This window comes from Budorcas taxicolor, chromosome 4 (assembly GCF_023091745.1).
Source record: "Budorcas taxicolor isolate Tak-1 chromosome 4, Takin1.1, whole genome shotgun sequence".
NCBI classification, from domain to species: Eukaryota; Metazoa; Chordata; class Mammalia; order Artiodactyla; family Bovidae; genus Budorcas; species Budorcas taxicolor.
The window spans coordinates 74,995,210-75,020,573 of record NC_068913.1 but is presented as its reverse complement, the minus strand read 5'-3'; the positions used below and the strand labels follow the sequence as shown (position 1 = coordinate 75,020,573).

At 38.4% G+C, this 25,364-nt stretch overlaps 1 protein-coding gene across 1 annotated transcript in view; it reads right to left on the bottom strand.

Annotated features, from left to right (window-relative positions):
* The window catches only part of ZNF804B (zinc finger protein 804B), a 574,892-nt gene that overhangs the window by 316,407 nt on the left and 233,121 nt on the right, over positions 1 to 25,364 (bottom strand). The gene's annotated exons all lie outside the window — the stretch shown is intronic.

Below are 25,364 nucleotides of genomic sequence, written 5' to 3'. Positions count from 1 at the left end.
AAATAATACAAATTAATTTATAGACAAAATAGAAACAGACTTACAGATACAAAAAAGAAATTTGCGGTTTGATCTCTGCTCCTTTTCTTATTAAATAAAGCTTTCCAATAACTAGTGTTATAATTAAGCATTTATGCTGTACACACATTAGTGCACACATATATTCTTTGCCCATTTGAAAATGGTGTTTAAAATATATGCTCCCATGTCAAGTATCACTCTATGTGAAAGAGAAGAATAAATCTCTCTCATGTTGACCAACAATTCAGACAGTAACTTTGAATATCCACATCTCCATGTTTTCAAAAGAGCAAATAAAGCTTTGATCTCTCTCTCTGGTGATATTTTATTTTCATTCCACGTCTCATTTCTTTGTCATTTGAATTCATACTCTCATAATGTAGAGAGGTCTTATTTTTCTTTTTATGGTGGTAAAACAGTTTTTAGTGTGTTCTTACTCCTTTAGCTACAGAGAAGTTTTGTTTAATACACCAATAAGAAATGTGTTCTCAAAATAAAATTAAAGTATGAAAAAGGAGGCCAATTGGTTCAGCAGTAAAGAATCCACCTGCAATGTAGGATTTGCAGTTTCCATCCCTGGGTCAGAAAGATCCCCTGGAGAAGGAAATGGCAACCCACTCCAGTATTCTTGCTTGGGAAATCTCAGGGACAGAGGAGACTGGCAGGCTACAATCTATAGGATTGTAAAAGAGTCGGACACAACTTAGCAACTAAACAACAATAACAATTCCTTACAAAGTCAAGACTGTTGATGTTTATTATGTTTCTATCAGTAATATGTTAGGTTTTCAAGCAACTCAAAGATATATAAACAAGATATGTGATTTCTTTCTAGTGCTTAGAGTCCAGTTGGGGAGATAAGCCTTACACTTGAAACTTCCCCTTATAACAATATAAATTATTTATAAAAATATAAATTCTATGCAAAACAATCTCCTGTATGTGCACTCTGAAATAGGTGAGGCCACATGGCCGATGTCATAAGGGTATGCTTGATTGCTTATTGAAAGAGCTTGAGCTAAAGATGTTTTGAAATAGTTACAAATGTTTATTGTACAGAAGGCAATGACATACAAATGTAAGAAGCAAGCATTTGAGAATTATGTAAATAACTATCTTCTGGGAAAAGCATAAGAAAAAACCCAAGCCATACTACACAGAGCTATTTGATGGAGGAATTTGAATAATAGACTCAAAGAGAAGAAATGACTTAAATTATTTCAAGTTAAGAAAGTATCACCATTATTTAAGAAATGATTTGCTTGGAAATGAAGGACCACTTAAGTTTATTCAGTAAGTAGGTTTGGCTTTGTTCAACTTCATTCAACTTTAAGCCCACTTTTCTTTTGTATAATGAAATAGCCCTAACATAGGGTCTTCAGGGCTAGAACTAGATTTAGGGGGAGAAGAGAAGAGAAGTATCAAGCTCTGGAAGTACACTGTGATGAGGGCAAATGTAGCCTGGTATTTAAGGTGAGTCAGAGGTAAATGCCAGAAGAGTTACATCAAGTGAAAGTGATATACTGTGTAGAGAGGAAACAAGGAAAAATATAGTAAGATGTTAGCTACAGGGAATAAAGCAGAGCAAGGCAAACAAGAGCTGGAATTTGTTCATGTACTGGGATCCTGGGTGTTTCATTTTACTGGATGCATGGTTCTTAAGTATATTGTGTGTGTGAGTGTGTGTGTGTGTGTATGCTCAGTTGTGTCCAACTCTTTGCAACCCTATGGACTGTAGCCTGCTAGGCCCCTCTGTTCATGAGATTTCCCAGCAAGGATCCTGAAGTGGGTTGCCATTTCCTCCACCAGGGGATCTTCCCAACCCAGGGACTGAACCCATGTCTCTCAGGTCTCCTGCTTGGCAAGAAGACTCTTTACCACTCAGTTCAGTTCAGTTCAGTCGCTCAGTCATGTCCGACTATTTGTGACCACATGAATCGCAGCACGCCAGGCCTCCCTGTCCATCACCATCTCCCGGAGTTCACTCAGACTCACGTCCATCAAGTCTGTGATGCCAGCCAGCCATCTCATCTTCGGTCGTCCCCTTCTCCTCCTGCCCCCAATCTCTCCCAGCATCAGAGTCTTTTCCAATGAGTCAACTCTTTGCATGAGGTGGCCAAAATACTGGAGCTTCAGCTTCAGCATCATTTCTTCCAAAGAAATCCCAGGGTTGATCTCCTTCAGAATGGACTGGTTGAATCTCCTTTCAGTCCAAGGGACCCTCAAGAGTCTTCTCCAACACCACAGTTCAAAAGCATCAATTCTTCAGCGCTCAGCCTTCTTCACAGTCCAACTCTCACATCCATGCATGACCACAGGAAAAACCATAGCCTTGACTAGACGGAGCTTAGTTGGTAAAGTAATGTCTCTGCTTTTGAATATACTATCTAGGTTGGTCATAACTTTCCTTCCAAGGAGTAAGCGTCTTTTAATTTCATGGCTGCAGTCACCATCTGCAGTGATTTTGGAGCCCCAAAAAATAAAGCCTGACACTGTTTCCACTGTTTCCCCATCTATTTCCCATGAAGTAATGGGACCGGATGCCATGATCATCGTTTTCTGAATTTTGAGCTTTAAGCCAACTTTTTTGCTCTCCTCTTTCACTTTCATCAAGAGGCTTTTTAGCTCCTCTTCACTTTCTGCCATAAGGGTGGTGTCATCTGCATATCTGAGGTGATTGATATTTCTCCCGGCAATCTTGATTCCAGCTTGTGTTTCTTCCAGTCCAGCGTTTCTCATGATGTACTCTGCATAGAAGTTAAATAAACAGGGTGACAATATACAGCCTTGACATACTCCTTTTCCTATTTGGAACCAGTCTGTTGTTCCATGTCCAGTTCTAACTGTTGCTTCCTGACCTGCATACAGACTTCTCAAGAGGCAGGTTAGGTGGTCTGGTATTCCCATCTCTCTCAGAATTTTCCACAGTTTATTGTGATCTACACAGTCAAAGGCTTTGACATTAAACCTCTGAAAGGCTCATCATGTGTGTAGGCAGTAAGCATCAAGCATTTTGGAAAGGAATTTGGTTTCACTCCTTAAGAAGCTAAACACAGCAAAAGCTAGAAAATAGACTGGTATTATTTTCTAAAAATAGATTATTTGTGCTGTGGGGCAGAAAGGAAATTCCACAATTAATAAAAATATGGTGAATCACAAATCATTAGTAGTCAGTAGTGCCATTAGAGAATTCAGTTCTAAAGAGGTGGATGAAACTGGAGCCTATTATACAGAGTGAAGTAAGCCAGAAAGAAAAACACCAATACAGTAAAATAACACATATATATGGAATTTAGAAAGATGGTAATGATGACCCTGTATGCGAGACAGCAAAAGAGACACAGATGTATAGAACGGACTTTTGGACTCTGTGGGAGAGGGAGAAGATGGGATGATTTGGGAGAATGGCACTGAAACATGTATACTATCATGTAAGAAACAAATCACCAGTCTATGTTTGATACAGGATACAGGATGCTTGGGGCTGGTGCACAGGGATAATCTAGAGAGATGATATGGGGTGGGAGGTGGGAGGGGGGTTCAGGATTGGAACTCATGTACACCCATGGCGGATTCATGTCAATGTATGGCAAAACCAATACAGTATTGTAAAGCAAAATATAGTAAAAATAAATTAAAAAAAAAAAACTAAAAAAAAAAAAGAGAGAATTGAAGGTATGAGAAGGAAATAAATTGAATGAGGATGTTGGAAAATATTTATTATTGGAATAGGGACTAGAAAAAGGGAGAAGGAATTTAAACAATTAGGCCTTCTAACCTGGCTATATTGCTTTAATATTACATTAAGGTATTTTATGACTATCAGAATCTTTGTTTGCCAGAACTTGGATATACCCTGTTACCTTTTTATGAATTGGGGATCCAAAGAAAAAAAATACTGGAAATTATATTTCCATTTACGTGGGAATATTTGAAGCACAGGGTACATTATATTGAAGGAATACTTAGGTTTATTGGCTCCTATTAGAAGAAAAATGTATCATCCATAACGGCTTTTTTTTTTTTTTTTACATCTAAATTTACTTCTGCTTCCAATCTATTCATTTTGGTATGTATGCAATCAGTTTGTCAACAAGAAAGAATCAATAAATCATCCATGGTGGGTATAGAACTACTTTATAATGCTAAAGGGTCTGTGATTCCTGTACATGTTACAGTCTTCTAGTATTTCTGATCCTTGCCCTTTATATAAGGTATGTTGATTTATATCTTCCTGTTAAAACAGGACATATGACCTTTCCTGGTGATTCAGACGGTAAAGGGAGTGCCTCCAGTGCAACAGACCCAGGTTTGATCCCTGGGTCAGGAAGATCTCCTGGAGAAGGAAATGGCAACCCACTCCAGTATTCTTGCCTGGAAAATCCCATGGACAGAGGAGCCTGGCAGATTACAGTTCATGGGGTTGTAAAGAGTCAGACAAGACTGAGTGACTTCACTTTTTCAACTATTTTAGAGCATGACTTTTTGTGCTTTTTCCTTTTTCTGTAATGGTAGTCCTACTAGGCCAAAGATGGAAGCATAAGGAACTCAGACACTTGAACTGGTCACAGAGGAGTTTCTGCTGTGTGCTGTGTACAGAAATCCCTGCAAATAAGGAAGAGTCACCAGATTTTCCTCACTACCCTTCATACATCTACACAATGGCCTGCATCTCACAGAAGCTGCCCTCTCCTAGTTCATGGACCACTGCCAAGTAGAGTACATGCATGAAAGAGCAAGATTTTAGTAAATTAAATTTTTAAATAAAAATAAATTTATATTTTCAAAAAATGGTTTTTAACTTAGTTTTTAAAGGATTACATCCTTTAAAAATTAACTTCTTTATAAAATGAGTGAGATGGTGGATTTTTTTCTTTAAAGAAACACAAATGTTTAATGGTTTTGCATACCAATGTAAAGCTAGCAGATGTGGTGAAATTCCAGCAGAACTATTCAAATTGCTAAAGTATGATGCCATCAAGATTTTGCATTCATTATGTCAGCAAATTTGGAAAACCCAGCAATAGCCAAAGGACTAGAAAAGATCAGTCCTCATACCCAATTCCCAAGAAGGGTGGTACCAAAGAATGCGCTAACCATCAGTTACACTCATCTCCCATGCTAGTAAAGTCATGCTTAAAATCTTGCACGCTAGGCTTCAGCATTATATGAACCAAGAACTTCCAGATGTCCAAGCTGGGTTTAAAAAAGGAAGAGGAACGAGAAATCAATTTGCCAATGTTCTCTGGATTATAGAAAAGCAAGGGAATTTCAAAAACATCTATCTCTGTTTCATCGACTATGCTATAAAACCTTTGACAGTGTGTATCCTGACAAACTTTGGAAAGCTATTCAGTTCAGTTCAGTCACTCAGTCGTGTCCAACTCTTTGCGACCCCATGAACTGCAGCACCCTAGGCTTCCCTGTCCATCACCAACTCCCAGAGTTCACTCAAACTCACGTCCATCGAGTCGGTGATGCCATCCAGCCATCTCATCCTCTGTCGTCCCCTTTTCCTCCTGACCCCAATCCCTCCCAGCATCAGACTCTTTTCCAATGAGTAAACTCTTTGTATGAGGTGGCCAAAGTACTAGAGTTTCAGCTTTAGCATCATTCCTTCCAAAGAACACCCAGGACTGATCTCCTTTAGAGTGGAAAGCTATTAGAGAGATGTTAATACCAGACAATCTTATCCGTCTCCTCAAAACCCATATGCAGGTCAAGAACCAACAACTAGAACTCTATATGAAACAACTGATTGGCTCAAATTGGAGAAAGGAGTATTACAGGTATGTCTGCTGTCACCCTGTTTGTTTAACTTATACACTAAGCACATCATGAGAAATGCCAGGCTGGATGAGTTACAAGCTGGAATCAAGATAGGAAGGAGAAATATCAACAACGTCAGACATGTGGATCTGTCAATTCAGTTGCTCAGTCTTGTCTGACTCTTTGCAACCCCATGGACTGAAATATTTCAGGCTTCCCTGCCCATCATCAACACCTAGAGCTTGCTCACACTCATGTCCATCAAGTCATTAATGCCATCCAACCATCTCATCCTCTGTCATCCCCTTCTCCTCCCACCTTCAATCTTTCCCAGCATCAGGGTCTTTTCTAATGAGTCAGTTCTGTGCATCAGGTGGCCAAATTATTGGCACTTCAGCTTCAGCATCAGTCCTTCCAGTGAATATTCAGGACTGATTTCCTTTAGGACTGACTGGTTTATCTCCTTGCAATTCTAGGGAATCTCAAGAGTCTTCTCCAACACCACAGTTCAAAAGCATCAAATCTTTGGTGCTCAGCTTTCTTTATGCAGATAATGCCACTCAAATGGCAGAAAGCAAAGAGGAACTAAAGAGCCTCTTGATGAGGGTGAAGGAGGAGAGTAAAAGAGCCAGCTTAGGACTAAATATTAAAAAAACTAATATCATGGAATATGGCCCCATTACTGCATGGCAAATAGAAGGGGGAAAGCTGGAAATAGTGACAGATTTCCTCTCTTGGGCTCCAAAACCACTGTGGATGCAGACATGAAATCAGAAGACAACTGCTTCTTGGCAGGAAAGCAATGACAAACCTAGACAGTCTGTTGAAAAGCAGAGACATTAACTCTGCCAACAGATATCCATGTAAGTCAAGGCTATGGTCTTCCCAGTGGTTATGTACAGTTATGAGAGCTGGACTATAAAGCAGGCAGAGCACTGAAGAATTGATGCCTTCAAACACTGGTGCTGGAGAAGACTCCTGAAAGTTCCTTGGACAGCAAGCAAGGAGATCAAACCAGTCAATCATAAGGGATATCAACCCTGAATATTCACTGGAAGGACTGATGTTGAAGCTGAAGCTCCAGTATTTTGATCATCTGATGTAAACAGATAACTCATTGGAAAAGTCCTTGATGATGGGAAAAGAAGAGGGCAGAAGGAGAAGAGGATCACAAGGAGGCCTAGTGTGATGTAGTCCATGGGGTCGCAAAGTGTCGGACACGACTGGGCAACTGAAGAACACTAAAACTCTGATTCCCAATATCTTTGGGAAAATGTTAGTTATTCATCCATATACCTTTAAACCTCTACTACAGACTATAGAATGTTTAGGATAGAGATATTCTGATGTCTGCAAAATGGAGTGTTTAACATGATAAACCTGTAACTCTTGGCACAGGACTGGAAAAGGTCAGTTTTCATTCCAATTCCAAAGAAAGGCAATGCCAAAGAATGCTCAAACTACCGCACAATTGCACTCATCTCACATGCTAGTAAAGTAATGCTCAAAATTCTCCAAGCCAGACTTCAGCAATATGTGAACCGTGAACTCCCTGATGTTCAAGCTGGTTTTAGAAAAGGTAGAGGAACCAGAGATCAAATTGCCAACATCTGCTGGATCATGGAAAAAGCAAGAGAGTTCCAGAAAAAACATCTATTTCTGCTTTATTGACTATGCCAAAGCCTTTGACTGTGTGGATCACAATAAACTGTGGAAAATTCTGAAAGAGATGGGAATACCAGACCACCTAACCTGCCTCTTGAGAAATCGGTATGCAGGTCAGGAAGCAATAGTTAGAACTGTTGGACATGGAACAACAGACTGGTTCCAAATAGGAAAAGGAGTCCATCAAGGCTGTATATTGTCACCCTGCTTATTTAACTTCTATGCAGAGTACATCATGAGAAACGCTGGACTGGAAGAAACACAAGCTGGAATCAAGATTGCCGGGAGAAATACCAATAACCTCAGATATGCAAATGACACCACCCTTATGGCAGAAAGTGAAGAGGAACTAAAAAGCCTCTTGATGAAAGTGAAAGAGGAGAGTGAAAAAGTTGGCTTAAAGCTCAACATTTAGAAAAGGAAGATCATGGCATCTGGTCCCATCACTTCATGGCAAATAGATGGGGAAACAGTAGAAACAGTATCAGACTTAATTTTTTTGGGCTCCAAAATCACTGCACATGGTGACTGCAGCCATGAAATTAAAAGACACTTACTCCTTGGAAGAAAAGTTATGATCAACCTACATAGTATATTCAAAAGCAGAGACATTACTTTGGCGACTAAGGTCCATCTAGTCAAGGCTATGGTTTTTCCTGTGGTCATGTATGGATGTGAGAGTTGGACTGTGAAGAAGGCTGAGCGCTGAAGAATTGATGCATTTGAATTGTGGTGTTGGAGAAGACTCTTGAGGGTCCCTTGGACTGCAAGGAGATCCAACTAGTCCATTCTGAAGGAGATCAACCTGGGATTTCTTTGGAAGGAAGATGCTAAAGCTGAAGCTCCAGTACTTTGGCCACCTCATGGGAAGAGCTGACTCATTGGAAAAGACTCTGATGCTGGGAGAGATTGGGGGCAGGACTAGAAGGGGACAACCGAGGATGAGATGGCTGGATGGCATCATGGGCTCAATGGACGTGAGTCTAAGTGAACTTCGGGGGATGGTGATAGGGAGGCCTGGCGTGCTGCGATTCATGGGGTCGCAAATAGTCGGACATGACTGAGCGACTAAACTGAACTGAACTGGTACTCATTTTGATGGTCAAGTGAAAACTATGAATGAAGGAAAAGGATTTCTCTGATAGATTTAAAAACCATTTCAACATTGGGTTAATTTCAAGGCAAACCATTCACTGCATGCATATGTATTTATATGTATGTATTTATAAAATATGTATTTATATAAACACACATATATACAAAATGTATATATACACACATATTTCACCCATGTCCTTAAGAAAGTCATCTTCTAATCAGAGGGATGATCATGCAGGAGACAACTTCAATAAAGTTGTAGGTGCTATACTTATAATTATTAAAAAGTTTATAGGAATTTAGAAGAGAAAGATACTGTCTGCTTATTAAAGAAAACAACATACAGTTCAGTTCAGTTCAGTCACTTAGTCTTACCCAACTCGTTGCGACCCCATGGACTGCAGCTCGCCAGGCTTCCCTGGGTTTACTTAAACTCATGTCCATCATGTCGGTGATGCCATCCAACCATCTCGTTCTCTGTCATCCCTTTCTCCTCCTGCCTGCAATCTTTCCTAGCATTAGGGTCTTTTCTAATGAATCAGTTCTTTGCATCAGGTGGCCAAAGTATTGGAGTTTCAGCCTCAGCAACAGTCCTTCCAATGAATATTCCAGACTGATTTCCTTTCAGATGGACTGGTTGGATCTCCTTGCAGCACAAGGGACTCTTGAGAGTCTTCTACAACACCAACAGTTCAAAAGCATCAATTCTTCAGTGCTCAGCTTTCTTCATAGTTCAACTCTCACATCCATACATGCCTACTGGAAAAACCATAGCTTTGACTAAAGCTATGGGCCTTTGTTGGCAAAGAAATGTTTCTCATTTTTAATATGCTGTCTAGGTTGGTCATAACTTTTCTTCCAAGGAGCAAGCACCTTTTAATTTCATGGCTGAAGTCACCATCTGGAGTGATTTTGGAGCCCTCCAAAACAGGGAGCGAGGTGGGAGGGGGGTTCAGGATGGGGAACACGTGTTTACCCGTGGCGAATTCATGTTGATGTATGGCAAAACCAATACAATATTGTAAAGTAATTAGCCTCCAATTAAAATAAATAAATTTATATTAAAAAAATCTGTCACTGTTTCCTCCTCTATTTGCCATGAAGTGATAGGACCAGATGCCATGATCTTAGTTTTCACTCTCTTCTTTCACTTTCATCAAGAGGCTCTTTAGTTTTTTTTTGCTTTCTGCCATCTGCATATGGCAGATGTCATCTGCATATCTGAGGTTATTATATTTCTCCCGGCAATCTTGATTCCAGCTTGTGCTTCATCCAGTCCAGCATTTCTCATGATGTACTCTTCATATAAGTTAAATAAGCAAGGTGACAATATACAGCCTTGATGTACTCCTTTCCCAATTTGGAATGAGTCTGTTGTTCCATGTCCAGTTCTAACTGTTACTTCTTGACCTGCATGCAACTTTCTCAGGAGGCAGGTCAGGTGGTCTTGTATTCCCATCTCTTGAAGAATTTTTCACAGTTTGTTGTGATCCACACAGAGGCTTTGTTATAGTCAATAAAGCAGAAGCAGATGTTTTTTCCTGAACTCTCTTGCTTTTTCAATGATCCAATGGATGTTGGAAATTTGATCTCTGGTTCCTCTGCCTTTTCAGCTTGAACATCTGGAAGTACATGGTTCATGTACTGTTGAAGCCTGCCTTGGGGAACTTTGAGCATTTGTTTGGTAGTGTATGATGTGAGTGAAATTGGGCATTAGTTTGAACATTCTTTGGCTTTGCCTTTCTTTTGGATTGGAATGAAAACCGACCTTTTCCAGTCCTATGGCCACTGCTGAGTTTTCCAAATTTGCTGGCATATTGAGTATAGCACTTTCACAGCATCATCTTTTAGGATTTGAAATAGCACAACTGGAATTCCATCACCTGTACTACCTTTGTTTGTAGTGATGCTTCCTAAGGCCCACTTGACCTCACATTCCAGGATGTCTGGCTCTAGGTAAGTGATCACACCATCGTCATTATCACCACACAGAGGTACATCAAATAGCTTGAGTCATTTATTTCCACATGGCTGACTTGGAATGTAACAGTCAAGGATACTTTCCATTGACCCAACCAATGCTTTCCATCATTACTTGTGTCTGGACCACTCAAGAAGTCTAAGAGGAGAAAGGACTACTCAGAAGTCTGTCACATATATAGAAGAAACAGCCAAATAGTGTCCAGTTTCGTAGAATGTACTATAATTAATAGCTAAAAAATGATACAACATATCTAATGGTATTTGAGCCTAAGAACAGCACTGAACTGACCAATCAACAAAAAGCAATTAGAGAAGCAATACATTTAAAAGTACTAAGATTTGCAGCATGAAGATTACACTGCTCCATTAAGAAGGAATGATGGCTTATTCAAAAATAAGCTGCCAACAGACAGTATTTACTCCTATGTAAAATTCTTACAGATTTCAATTTGTAGAAGTTGAGCAGACAGTCTCTAACTAACTCAAAAGAACAAATTTTCTCACATTACTGTTCCAGAATAGAGGCTGCACAATGAGGTAGAAAAGGATAGACTTGAAAGTCAGAAAACCTATCCTTGGATTCCACTTGCTGGAAGAGGAAATTCAGTATGTTATTTCTTAGGTTTCTCCTTTGAAAAAAGCAGACAATAATAGCCTTCAGGCTTCTCAAGTGGCCCATTCAGTATAGAATCCACATGCAATGCAGGAGACCTGCATTTGATCTCTGGGTCGGGAAGATCCCCTCTAGGAGGAAATGGCAAAACACTCCAGTAATCTTACCTGGGAAATCACAGAGGAACCTAGCAGTCCCTGGGGTTACAGTCATTACAATGACTTGGACATGACTTAGTGAGTAAACCACCATCACCCTATGTTTTTTGGGCTTCCCAGGTGGTGCAGTGGTAAAGAATCCACTTGACAATATAGAAGACATAGGTGATATGGGATCAGTTCCTGGGTTAGAAAGATCCCCTGGAGGAGGAAATAGCAACCCACTCTAGTTTTCTTGCCTGGAGAATCCCATGGACAGAGGATTCTGGCAGGCTACAGCCCATAGGGTCTCAAAGAGTCAGACACAACAGAACACTCATAGGCTTTTAATAAGAATAAACAGGCTATTATACATATAACCCAAAATGTTAAAATTATAACTTTCCCTAAGTTGCCAAGATTTGTTATCACATACCAAAGATATATTGCCAACTAATAAGTTTGTAATGGAAGTGACCAAGAATCAGTTTCAGAAATCCCTCAGGAATCCCTTAGTCAGACAGAGATCAAAATAAAAAATGCTGGTCAATAGGAATATAAGGTAAGCCATACATGCAATTTGAAAGTTTCCAGTAGTCACATTAAAAAGAATAAAAACAACAAAGGTGAAAATAATATAATAATACATTTTATTTGACTCGATAGATTTAATAGCATTTCAACATGTAATCAACATAAAAATTACGTGATGTATTGCATTTTCAATACTAAATCTGAAGTTAGGTGTGTATTCTATACGCATATGCACATATCAATGCAGAGCACAATTCATGTGCTTGATAATACCACATGACCATAGCTGCAGTATCAGTGTAAGGACTAACACAGTGCTTCTCAAAGTGTAATCCCTGGCCTATATTACCTGGGAACTTGGCTAGAAGTACAGATTCTCAGACTCATTCCAGATATATTGAATAAGAAATTCTGGAGGTGAGGGCAAGCATTCTGTGTTTTAACAAGCTCTTCAGTTAGTTAGGATATCCACTAAAGTTTGAGCACCACTAATATAAAACAGCATGATTTTCAAATACTGATATGGATGCACATCACTTAGGGAACTCGCTAAGTGTGGAATTTGGTTCATAGGTCCCATGTGGAGCCTGAGCTATTTCATTTCTAATAAGCTTCCAGTTACAAAAAAGCTACCAGATACAAAAAAGATCATGACCCATATGACCATGATGGTGTGATCACTCACTTAGAGCCAGACATCCTGGAATATGAAGTCAAGTGGGCCTTAGGAAGCATCACTATGAACAAAGCTATTGGAGGTGGTGGAATTCCAGTGGAGCTATTTCAAATTTTAAAAGATGATGCTGTGAAAGTGCTACACTCAATATGCCAGCAAATATGGAAAACTCGGCAGTGGTCACAGGACTGGAAAAGGTCAGTTTTCATTCCAATCCAAAAGAAAGGTAATGCCAAAGAATGTTCAAACTACCACACAATTGTACTCATCTCACACATTAGCAAAGTAATGCTCAAAATTCTCTAAGCCAGGCTTCAACAGTATATGAACCATGCATTTCCAGATGTTCAAGCTGGATTTAGAAAAGGCAGAGGAACCAGAGACCAAATTTCCAACAACTGTTGGATCATAGAAAAAGCAATTCCAGAAAAATATCTCCTTCTGCTTTATTGATTATGCCAAAGCCTTTGACTATGTAGATCAGAGCAAACTGTGGAAAACTCTTAAGTAAATACCAGATCACATGACCTGCCTCCTGAGAAATCTGTATGCAGGTCAAGAAGCAACAGTTATAACCAGACATGGAACAACAGACTGGTTCCAAATTGGGAAAGGAGTACATCAAGGCTGTATATTGTCACCCTGCTTATTTAACTTATATGCAGAGTGCATCAGGTGAAATACTGGGTTGGATGAAGATTGTAATTAAGGTGGAATCAAGCTGGAGTTAAGATGGCTGAGAGAAATATTAATAACCTCAGATATGAAGATGCCACCACACTGGCAGAAATTTAAGAGAAACTGTAGAGCCTCTTGATGAAAGTGAAAGAAGAAAGTAAAAAGAACTGGCTTAAAACTCAACATTCAAAAAATTAAGATCATGGCATCTGGTCCCATCACTTCATGGCAAATAGATGGGGAAACAATGGGAACTGAAAGACTTCATTTTGAGGGGCTTCAAAATCACTGCAGATGGTGATTGCAGCCATGAAATTAAAGACGTTTACTCCTTGGAAGAAAACCTACGGCCAACATAGACAGCATAATAAAAAGAAGAGACATTACTTTGCTGACAAACGTCTGTCTAGTCAAAGCTATGATTTTTCCAGTAGCCATGTATGGATGTGAGAGTTGAACTAGAAAGCTGAGTACCCAAGAACTGATGTTTTTGAACTGTGGTGTTGGGAATACTCTTGAGAGTCCCTTGGATTGCAAGGAGATCCAACCAGTTCATCCTAAAGGATATTAGTCCTGTATATTCACTGGAGAGGCTGATGCTAAAGTTGAAACTCAAATATTTGGGGCACCTGATGCGAAGAAATGACTCATTGGAAAAGACCTTGATGCTGGGAAAGATTAAAGGCAGGAGGAGAAAGGGATGACAGAAGATGAGATGGTTAGATGGCATCACTGATGTGATGAACATGAATTTAAGGAGGCTCTAGGAGTTGGTGGTGGACAGGGAAGCCTTGTGTGCTGCAGTCTGTGGGGTCACAAAGAGTCAGAGATGACTGAGTGACTGAACTGAAGCTTCCAGTAATGTTGATGCTGTTGATCCAGATGATACTTGAGTTAATCAGATACTGAGCAGTAGTGCTCAACCCCAGTGTAATCTCCAGGGTTGAGAACACAGGTCTATAATCTGAAAGAGGTTGCTGCTGCTAAGTCGCTTCAGTCGTGTCCGACTCTGTGTGACCCCATAGATGGCAGCCCACCAGGCTTCCCTGTCCCTGGGATTCTCCAGGCAAGAACACTGGAGTAGGTTGCCATTTCCTTCTCCAATGCATGAAAGTGAAAAGTAAAAGTGAAGTCGTTCAGTCGTGTCCAACTCTTTGCGGCACAATGGACTGCAGCCTACCAGGCTCCTCTGTCCATGGGATTTTCCAGGCGAGAATACTGGAGTGGGGTGCCATCGCCTTCTCCGCTGAAAGAGGCTAGGGAGAGTTTTATAAGGCAGATTATTGGAGAAAGAACTGCAAGTCCCATCCTCCCTTGGCAGGCTATAATGTCATTAGTATTTCTTTCACCTAAAGCTTAGTAAGGCTATCTTTAAGGAGGCTTCTTGAAGAATTTGCAATAGTTCTCCTAGAGTTGGGAGGACTTGGTGTTTCATCTTCAAGTTCCTACCCATGATACCTGTAGTAGTAGGAATGATGGCAGTGAGTTCACTCTGGCAGGGGAGCCAAGGTGAGTTGCGCTGTGCCTGGGAATAAATTCCCTTTTAAGGTGGATAAATGGATGTTTGTGATTTTCTGTGGCCCAAATGTGAACCCTGAAGAAATGAAAACTTACCTCAAAACACCTTTAGTCCTGACCAAGAGGATTACATGAAAGCTATAACAGGATTTCACAGCCAGATCCTGGATTCAATGGAGTAGAGAAAAATGGTGGAAGATGGCTGGTCAACAAAGAGCCCCAGCCAGAAAGAGAAAAACAAATATCATATGATATCACTTATATGTTGAATCTTAAATATATATATAGACACACACACATACATATATGAATAAACGTATTTACAAAACAGAGATAGACCCATAGACATAGAAAACAAACTTATAGTCTCCAAAGTGGAAAGGTGGAGGAGGGATAAACTAGGAGTTTGGGATTAACAGGTACACACTACCTTATATAAAGAGATGGTTGGAGACACCACTGATTCAATGGACACATACTAGGGCAAACTCTGGGAGATGGTGAAGTACAGGGAGGCCTAGCGTGCTGCAGTCCAAGAGGTTACAAAGAGTCCATGACTTGGCGAATGAACACCACCACCACCACCCTATATAAAATAGATAACCAACAATGACCTACTGTATAGTACATGGAAATATACTCAAGAACAAACACATGAAATAAAAAAGAGAGAGAGAGCCTCAGTGCTATTCTGGGAATTACAGCTAAAGGGGCTCTGCATGGGAGACTGTTTTGTATCTGTGAGAGCACACATGAGGGAAAGAGTATTTTAAATATTGTAACATTTTATTTATATATTATACATATTTATATATGTACAATAGAAGTACTATTATATGCTTATACTTATTATCTTTAATATTTTTACATACCCAGAAGAGGTCCACTAAGAAACAGTCCTGAAACTCTGCATTCTAAACCAGGAAGGATCTCTAATGATCTCTAAGGATCTTCTGATGATCACCTTTGTTCATCCCGTAAGGAATTTTAGCCAAGTTTCTGGTGGAAAAGGCTCTTCTACCAGAGACCCAAGGCTCAGAACATTAATGTAGAGAACATTAGCATTCATTTTCCTACTGAAGAAAATTCTAATGCCTCTTGCCTAACCCTCCCCTTAGCAACACAAGGATAATAGCCTTTTACTGATCTTGAGCTCCTTCTTCTCTAATCTAATTAGTGTTTTCTCTAGAACATCACAGGGCAAAGGTGATGCAGGGACTCCAGTCACTCCCCACCACAGATGCTGTTGCAATAACAACAGAAGTCACCCGGGGGCCCGTTTAATGAGACGGGGCCCCTTTAATGAGACAGGTCCAGAGCTCAATGACCCCAACTAGATAGCCCCTTGTCAGGCTGAAGAAATTACAGAAGATAGATCTCTGCCTTTCATCTTCCCAATAAAGTTTTTTGGGGTGTTATGTTTCTCAGGGAGGATTTGAGGCTGAAGGTAGATGCCACCATACTCTCTGCCCCCCAGCATAAATCAATTGGAGAGTCATCCCCTGTGGACTGAAACTCTAAGACAAGAATAGCAGGACAATTAAGAGAGGATGGTGGGCCTTGCCCAGAACACATATTTCTCATCTTTGAAGTCAGGAGACCTCCCTGACCACACATGTGCAGAAAAGCTCCTTGGAGGTCAAAAGGGGAGTGATGCCAAGGGATGTTCTACCTATACACCTTTTTGGTAGAATCCATCTTGGCTAAGAGATGTGTGCATGCACATCAGAGGTTCCTGAGAAATAGCAAATATGCACCTGAACCAGGCAAATTAAAATGATTGGCCAAAGGAAACCTGGAAGAAATGCCCCACAAAAGTAACTCAAACTGCCATAAGGGTACAACTCAGGGACTTCTTTCCTTTAGAGTCTGCCCACATGTCTATCCACATATACTGCATGCTTTTTCCTCTTAATAAATACTTTACTTGCTTCACTGAAAGAAAAAGAAAAGAGAGAAGGGTTGTGGAGATTAGAGGAATGTGTTGGGCTGTGCTGTGCTATCACTTCAATTGTGTCCAACTCTGCGCCACCCTGTGGACTGTAGCCCACCAGCCTCTCCGCTCTTGGGATTCTCCAGGCAAGAATAGTGGAACAGCTTGCCATTTCCTTCTCCAGGGGATCTTCTCAATGATCAAACCCATGTCTCTTAAGTCATCTGCACTGGCAGGAGGGTTCTTTACCACTAGCGCCACTTGGGAAGAGCAAAAATGAATAGTCATGTCAATGTCATAATGGCATCTTGTGAGTCCTGTTTAGTCAATACAAAGACTAGGTGTTTTTATAAAGTCCTATATGCACTATCTGTAGTTTTTTTTTTTTTTCTTCAAATAATCAAAGGCTAGATGAAAAGGGAAACCACTGATCATTAAATCAATTACAAAGAAAAGCTAGATCCTAGAATTAACACTGAATTTTATCACAGCATCATAAATAGTCAATAAAATACACATTTTCTACCAAGATCAAGAGAGTATGTCACTATAGAATGAAAGTCTGTTAAAATTATTTACTTTGAAGTTTCCTGTTAACAGCATATCTACGTGCTATAGCTTTGACTCAATAACATTTTTTCTTACAAAAGAAAAAAAAATCCATTTCAAAGTGCTCTAGAAGAGAACACTGACTGCTAAGAAATTAAAAATCACAATTAAATGGGTTTGTAGGTTTTACTGATGTATGTTGGTTTTTGATCAAAACATATCAACTTTCAAGTTTGAAAAGAAAAAGATATACAAGGAAATTTATCATAATTGACCTGCTTTCTTATGGGTTTTAATTTCTATTACTTCAAAACAAAATTTTTCCTATTAATTCAGAGCTTACAAGCTCTGAATTGAACCAATCTGGCATTATGTATCATGCACGAAACTTTATCCACAAAGACACAGGTTTCCTCCCTAAAGATCTCCTTACACTGCTTAGAAGACATGATGGATTATAGCATGTACAGAAAAAACCCCTCCACATTATTTCAATGAATGCTTAAAAGTGGCATATATGAGAAGCAATTATTGTGGGAGTAAAGAGTGGCTGAATTTTCTTCTGGAGAAAAGTATTGAAATACCAATAGTTAGTTCAACATTCAATCAATAATTGCATTAATCTCTGGGGGACATCTATACGCCAAGCTTTGGCTTTGGAAGATACGAAAATTTGCCTCTTTAAAAATATGAAATAAGTGTAGTGACATAGTTTCATAGCCCATAATAAGGCCTTGTTAGCCTAGAAGTTGTTGAAATTCAATCTGCAAGTCTAATTATCACTCATAACACTATATTGACTCAAATATGTCACCTTTTCCCAACACAGCTTCCCTTTTCGATTTAAAGTTAGGTATACTAGGAAGGAGAAGGCAATGGCAACCCACTCCAGTATTCTTGTCTGTAAAACCCCATGGACGGAGGAGCCTGGTGGGCTGCAGTCCATGGGGTTGCAAAAAGTGGAACACAACTGAGCAACTTCACTTTCACTTTTCACTTTCACGCATTGGAGAAGGAAATGGCAACCCACTCCAGTGTTCTTGCCTGGAGAATCCTGGGGATGGGGGAGCCTGGTGGGCTGCCATCTATGGGGTCGCACAGAGTCGGACACAAATGAAGCGACTTAGCAGCAGCAGCAGCATACTACTAGGAAGAAGAATTATAGAAGTATTAGAATTCTGAATTTTTTCAGACTTAGCAGGCTCCAAATATTGTTGACAATATCAATTCTAACAAAATATTTGTTGAAGTGACAATAAATTCTAAAGATGATTAAATGTTGATCTAACCCTCTTCTATTTCTCAAAGGAATGTTATATTTTCTGGTTGAATGTGTGTTTATGAAAAACTGATAATGAAGGGGGGATTTTAAAAATCACACTCTATTACCAGTATCTATTAAACACTGATGCTATGCCAAGCAGGAACTATGTTGGAATCTAGGGGAAAAAATGAGTGAAACACATCTCCTGATCTCTGAAAGCCACAATTAGGAATAGAGTCTAACAAGCACATACACAATTCACAAAAAATATTAGGTATTGCTACAAGAGATGAATAATGGGCTATTTTAACAGAGATTGGAACAATTAACTCTGTCTGGATAAACTGGAAACAATTTCAAAAGAGAAGACATTTCAAGGAGGGGATAAAGGGGGAAAAGGGAGACTGGGACATATTTGTGGCATATGAATGATTGAAAGATGGAGGAAAATGACAATTCGGAATCCATTTTTAGTGAAGATTCAGGCTTTGTGTCATCACTTAGTACCTTAGTGGACATGTAATAGCTTTTCAGTAAACGTGATGATTGAATGATTCCAGCAGATGCAGGATAAGGAAATATTGATGCCTCATCCTATACTTGTATCTGTTCAGCACGTTTGATCTTCTTAAAAAAAAACAAACAACAAAACAAACAAAAAAAAAAACCCTGCATCTCTCCATCCATAGCTCTGATAAACTAGGAAAGAGGTAAGAGCTACAACAGGTTAGAGAGAGAAAGTTCTGCTTCATGTCTTCCAGTCTAGGCCCCCAGAGTATCCCTTTAATAAATGCCGAGCGAGTATGTCCTTGAAAAGTACATACTGCTAGAAGAAAATTCTGGAGCAACACAACAGTTTCTGTTTAAAGAAAAATAAAAGAGGTAATGTTCAAAAAAGGAAGAAGGGCATGCATCTTGAGTTTAATTCTAAAAATATGCATGAAAGGAATAATCGGTAAGGAGGCAAATCCAAAAGATAGAAAAACCAATTATAGCTATGTGGCCTATAATTTATGAAAATTCTCTGCATATCATAAAGGGTTTGCAGAAGAGTGATTTCAGAAGTTAAAGGCACTGCTTCCCTCTTCAGAGAATTATTAATTAGAACTAGAAAGGTGGAGGGACACATATAACTTTCACAGTATGTCCACAAAGTGAGTAAAAGTGGCAGAATGAATGTCTCTACTAGAGGTTGGCACATTATATTAAAATTTATAACTGTATATTTCCATATCATCAAGGGCTGTTTTATCAGGTTTTGTCTTCTCATCACATGGAAAAATACCTAGCCCACAGGAAATGCTTAAGAATGGTTGAATAAAGAAACAAGTGTCTAAATGGTGAATTATACATTATGAAGCAGCAGCCTTCCAAACTAATGATATGTGACTATTCAGTCTTTGACTACAAGGTCAAAATATCAAATGAAATGTATGCTCTAGTGTAGTAGTTGGTAAACTCTGGCTGTAAAGGGATAGACAGGAAATATTTCAGGTTTTTAGGGCCAGAGAGTAGCTGTTGCAACCTTCCAACTCCTTCATTGTAGTGTGCAAACAGCCAGTGTTAGTCACTCAGTCATCTGACTCTTTGAGACCCCATAGACTGTAGCCCACCAGGCTCCTCTGTCCATGGGATTCTCCAGGCAAGAATGTTGGAGAGGGTTGCCATTCCCTTCTCCAGGGGATCTTCCTGACCCAGGGATCAAACCCTGGTCTCCTGTAGACAAATTCCTTACTGTCTGAGCCACCAGCGAGAAGGTGACAGCCAGGAGCAATAGATAAAGAAATAGACATGGCTTGTTCCAATAAAACTTTATTTATAAGAACAGGCTATGAGAAGGATACCCAAGCCCCACTTACTTTGTACGCTTTTGTTAAAGATATGGATAAGAAATAAAACTTTAAATACTTAATTTTTATACCATTAAAAGTTAGATATTAAAGAAAAACAATGTTAGATCTATAAAATTACAAAAAGAAATTTCAGAACTTGTTGGTTTCTTATAAGGTATTAGGGATATAAAGTTTTTAATCTCCTTTGATCTAGAGGAGTCTATAAGAAAAGTATGCGATGTACTACTGAATTATATTGCTTAAAGATCTATTTTCATTGAAAGCAGCAAAGGCTTTGGACTATTATTGTTTTGTGGAAGAAAGATGAGAAGAGGGCAGAAATGAGGAAGGAAAATAAGGGGGAGGAGGAGAGGAAGGGAAGGAAGAAAAAATGAGAAGGAAGAGACCAGTTGTATGTTATTGCTTCAGGTTTTATATCCATACGAAAATGTATTTGTCTGGCAAGATTCACATTTTCAGAAATAACTCTGTTCCATGTTCTATTGCAATACTAAAGCTAAACAATTTTACAACCCTAATATTTATGCAATTTATACAGAAAGTTTCTATCTTGTTTCCAAAATTGGAAGAAAGTGATGAATGCTATGATACAAAACACAGCTTTAAAAAAAAAAAAAAATCTCCCTTCTCTCTAAGCAATCATGTATATGGCATGTAATTTTAACTAATAACAGCAAAGTGTGCAAAAATTTATTGGTTTCTTCAGCTGCATAATGAGTTTGACTTGCAGGCACCAGAATTTAATGTTAGAAGTAAACAATTTGTCCTCCTTTCTTCCTCCCTCTTATTTTTTCCTAGATTTGACTAGAGATAAAAGGAAAAAAAAAAAGTCACTCTAATGACAGTAATTGTTGCCTAATGGCAAACATGCTGTCAAATTAGCCTAAGTGTCCATTTAAAAGCAAACTTTAATGTGGCTTGCTAAACTATTAAGGGTATTAGTTAAGACATGGAATTGATTTACTTTACCCATTGCATTAACCTCATCTTACATACTCATCAGTTTCTTATACAGGGCAAAGCAAATGCACCTTGATGTTTTATAAAACTGAATTTAACATAGAATCCTCATTACCGGTAACTAAATGAATTTTCAGTAATAGAGTCCTCATGGAAAATGAATTTCATGTCACTGTATACCAAATGTAATTAGTAGCAAATAGGCTTTATTTTGATAGGGTTATAGGTTCTTTGATCCATAAAACCAAGAGATAGGCACTTTTTAACCTAACTGAAGGAAGTTAGAGAAAGATCAGCCCTTTAATGACAATCCAATTTCTACTTGACAATGAAAAAGGAAATAATCTGATAAAGAAAGGGTTAATATAAACATTGTGTATATAAAACAATAAAATTCTAAAATGTATATTTAATAAGTACATATGTAAAAATAATAAATATATATATCTAATAAAATTGTGTATATTCAGAAGTCAAACCTAATAATGCCATATGGATTGAGGATGTAAACAGGTTATAGTCACCTATCTAAGGCAGCACAGTACTTCTGGTCACCACTCTAGACTAGAAAACAGCTGAGCTTTTATCAATAATTTAATACTATGAATTAATTACTTCAGTAATTAAATGTTGCTGCTGCTGCTGCTAAGTTGCTTCAGTCATGTCCGACTCTGTGCGACCCCATAGACGGGAACCCTCTGTCTCTGGAATTCTCAAGGCAAGAACACTGGAGTGGGTTGCCATTTCCTTCTCCAATGCATGAAAGTGAAAAGCAAAAGTGAAGTCACTCAGTCGTGCCAGACTCTTAGCGACCCCATGGGCTGCAGCCCACCAGGCTCCTCCGTCCATGGGACTTTCCAGGCAAGAGTGCTGGAGTGGGGGGCCATTGTGGAGCAACATTTCCTGTTTGAAGAATCTGCTTATATTTTAAAAGCAATTTATAAGTCTTTTCTCCCTACGAATTTATTCATTCATAACCTAGCTCATTTTAGGCACCTCATTCACAGTAGGCACCATGTTCCAGACACTGTATGATCCCTACACTCAGCAAATTGGTTGAAACTAAATAATCTTGTAGATAAGGGAAGATATGAACCAACACCACATCAAACTGTATAAAACTGTGAAAGTGGAGAGAACTAGCCAGATAATAGGAGAGCACAATACTGAGAATATTAGAGAGCACTCACATTTATAGAAAAGAAAAAAAGGATACAAATTAGTGGTAAGAGCAAAGAAGATTCACTTAGACAAGGAAATAAGGAGTCAGGGTTTTTTTGTTTTTGTTTTTTTTTTTGCATCATTGAAGATATAATTTGTGCACTGATTTTTGACCATAGAGAGCCTCAATGTTATTTTAACATAACATTGTTTAAAAAGTGTAATAATATTAGTAAGTTTCAACATAATGTAAGGTCCCGAGCAATTTAATTATTGTCTTACTAAATATCATTACATGTAAGTATCTAAGATCACTTTTGGATAATTACTACCAGTAAAAAGTTAAGGCTGACAATTTTTATTATTAAATTTCCAGTATATCTAGAAAAGACAAACTCAATTAACATATTTTAGAAATGTCTGAATAGTAAATTCCTATTATTTTTTTAATGCTTTTAATAACTCTAAGGAAGTCAGTTTTAGGGAAGGGCTACAATGTTGAATCACTGTCTTCTCCAGTTTCACAGACACTTTAGGGTAAGGGTGGTTGTAGAGTATTTTAAAATTTCTGTTGGTAATTTTTTATATATAAACATCTTTATTCTAGTTTTTAAATTTACCAATTCTTGTTGTCATTTATGAATTCCACATTCCTAAAGAACATGCCCATTTATATTGCTCATCAACTTTTCTCTTTCTTGCTTCTTCAAAATTGTTTATTATTCTTTTATTAGTAATATTATTGGTTACTTTTTCAATTTAAATTGTATTCATAAATCTCTGCCTCTTGTATCATCAACCTTAGATCTTTACATAAAGATGACTTTCCCTTATTCATCATCTCCAGAATCCCCTCCAAATCTATTAACTACATCTTTCCTTTTATACTACTGAAGCTGAAAAATGTACATGTTATTCTCTAGGTGCATGCTAAGTCGTTTCAGTCGCATCCAACTCTTTATGACCCCTATGGCTGTAGCCTGCCTGGCTCCTCTGTTCATGGGATTCTCCAGGCCAGAATACTGGAATGGGGTTCCATGCCCTCCTCCAGGGATCTTCCCAATCCAAAGATGGAACCTGCATCTCTTATGTCTCCCACATTGGCAGGTGGGTTCTTTACCACTAGGGCTACCTGGAGAGCCCGTTATTCTGTAAATTATATGTAAATTAAATGAAAATTAGATGAGAGACATTTCAAGTGGACCATTTGGAAGCTTGGTAGGTGTGTTCTACCTAGACTTCGGAGGACACCATGGACTAAGGCTGACTTATACCTGAAAAATACAGAATGCTGCATTCCATGGGTGGCAGGCTTATCTGTTATGCAACAAAGTCCAGTTTAACCACTAAAGCTGTGCTGGAGTAGGGGGAGGTTTTAACTTTGATAGAAGCTCACAGAGATGTTTACAATATTACACCTGTCAAGAAATACTAATGATTGCAGTGAGAATACTCTGTGTTCATGTTTGTGTATAACCAGATGAATTTTATCATTTGAAAATGACTCTAAAAGTTCAACTACCCCAAATTCACACACAGTTAAGAAAATATAGCTATTTGCCATGAGGACAGGAAGGGATATAAATAAATCCATCCTGTCTCATTTATTCTACCTATGGGTTACAATTATAACACATATTTTAGGGGGCAATTAGCTAACACAGATATGCTAAGGTTTCACTCCTATATATAAATATAAAGAGAAAACAAGTGAGAATTTCCAGAATCAGTTTTTTTTTTTTTTAATACAGATGAGTCTTAGCTTTATCCCAAACCCACTGAAACAGTTTAAAAAGTGAGGTCTAGGTCACTTGGTCTTTCAGCTAGTTCCCCTTGTAGTTTTGATGCACAGTTCTGATAGTTTATTGCAGTTATAGATGAATGTTGGAATCAATTTAGTTATCCCCTATGCCTGTTCTCATCCCCCCCCAAAAAAAATATCTGGGAGTTTTATGTAACATATATAAAATTATAAAAATGTATATCCAATAAAATTATACATAACACTATATTATATATAAGTATGCACATGTAAAATATATACAAACACATATAATACTAGCTACTGTTATATATGATATTAAAAAGAAAGGTCTAAAGAATTTGGTGGAGAGATTTGGAATGTTGCCTGTTTGTCTTTAAGGTTCAATCTATACAAATCAAGAATTTGTGAAAGACTTTCTTCCCTGAAGAGGTTATATATATATATATTTATACATGAATCCCTCAATTCCCACTTAACAGAACATATATTAAAATAACAAGATAATTTAAACTCAGAATTTTTGCCTCCTAAGTTTGTGATCTTCTACCCATAAACTTCATAATTGTGCTTCATTTGGGATTACACATTTATAATAAACATTTGAAAAAGTCAAGTGATTCTAATTGATTGCCATACCTATCCCTGTTTGCTTTGTATTACTTAAAGATAAATGACATGTCATTAGATACCAAAATTATCCTAATAAGCAGGAAATACTCTCAATTCAGTGGAACAAGGGAAAGATAATGCAGCAATCAACAAATGGCTTATAAGGAAAAACTTATGAAATGATAGAGTACTCAGATTTCAATTTATATGATTGACATTTCTTTCAAATGCTGTACAATTCACATAGACAGAAATAGATGGGCCATCTGTTTTCAAGTTTCTCATCTTTTTATAGCTCAGACATATTTGTGAGAGCCAAACATTAAGGGGGAAATGGCCTTCCTCATATGTGGTTTGCCATTTCTTATTTCTCCTTTTCAAGGTTAAACTTTTGTAGAAGAACATCCAACATTCTAAGAGCAGAAAATAGTTTCTACTCACACATCCACTTTATGTATGGACTTACACAGATTTATACAGAACTAATTCTGGTTAATGGTGTTAGGAAAATCCACTGATTTAGCTTCTAAAGCAGATACAAAAGAAGTAGAGAATCTCCTTGATCAATAATGTCTCCA